We start from the raw sequence: 1,138 nt of genomic DNA, 5'->3' as shown, positions 1-1,138 counted from the left end.
TGTGTGTGTGTGTGTGTGTGTGTGTGTATGTGTGCGCGTGCGTGTGCGTGGTTTGGTAACAATTCAGATCTTTTGGGAAGCGGGCTGCTTCTACCCTATTCGTCGGGGCCAACCTGGGCTTAAATTGTTTGGTTGCAACATCGCAGCTGGGAGACTAGGATAATAACATACTCGATTGTGGCGTCGATTGGGCTCTTGGACTACATGTACCATTACCAAGCATAAGTGTCACAACGTGGTGGAATCAGGCGTTCGTCAATTTTTGGGCATTTGGAGTTATTGGTATAATCACATTAAAAACTTGTTTGTTTGTGTTTCTTTCCATGAAAACAATACCCCTAGATCTATATCTTGAATAGAAGTCAAGATATTTGGAATTGAAAGAGAAGGGGTCGCCTGTTTTCAGAGGTAAAATTAGCGAGAAAATGAGCGCCAAAGTTTGACAATTTCAATTGCTTGAGACTCCTTGAAAACGATAGAATCAATTATTTTATGCATGTAATCAAAGTTTTTCTGTGAATTTCACAAGGAAATGTGTTTTTTATAGGGACACAAAAGGTGTTGATTTTTTTTAAAAAAAGAAGAAAAATTGATAAAAATTGCCAAATTGGTGGAAAAGTGATTTCACCAAAATGTCTTAAATTAGGTCGTGCGTTCGAATCCCGTCAAAGAACTGACGGCATATCTCTGTGGAAAAGGCACTTTACACGAATTTTCCACACATCACCCAGGTGGGAAAGATACCCGGCTATTGACAGCTAAAGATGTTTGTCAATTTGTTAATGGTGTTTGAACGTGTCCAATCCGCAGCTTGCACTTGATGCTACGAGGGAAACGGAGAATGCCTCTGAGTGTTTTAGTTTAGTTTAAGTAAGAGTTTTGCGGCACTTGCAATATAATAAGGTCATTATTTACAAGTGCCGATCGGAAGATTAGAAGTGTTGCAAGAGAGTGAAAAACACAAAAAAGGAGGAGAGATATGGGCGATAGACGTTTGATAGGAAAGAAGGAGCAAACACCATACCAGAGCACCCGCCAACCACCCGCCGAATGTTTTAGAGTCGGACAGGGTGATAATAGTTGTAAAGCTCGCAGAGCATACGTAGAGCGCGAATATGCGCCATGAAAAGCTATAATA

This window comes from Aplysia californica, unplaced genomic scaffold (assembly GCF_000002075.1).
Source record: "Aplysia californica isolate F4 #8 unplaced genomic scaffold, AplCal3.0 scaffold00667, whole genome shotgun sequence".
In the NCBI taxonomy this organism is placed as follows: Eukaryota; Metazoa; Mollusca; class Gastropoda; order Aplysiida; family Aplysiidae; genus Aplysia; species Aplysia californica.
This window is presented reverse-complemented; position numbering follows the sequence as displayed.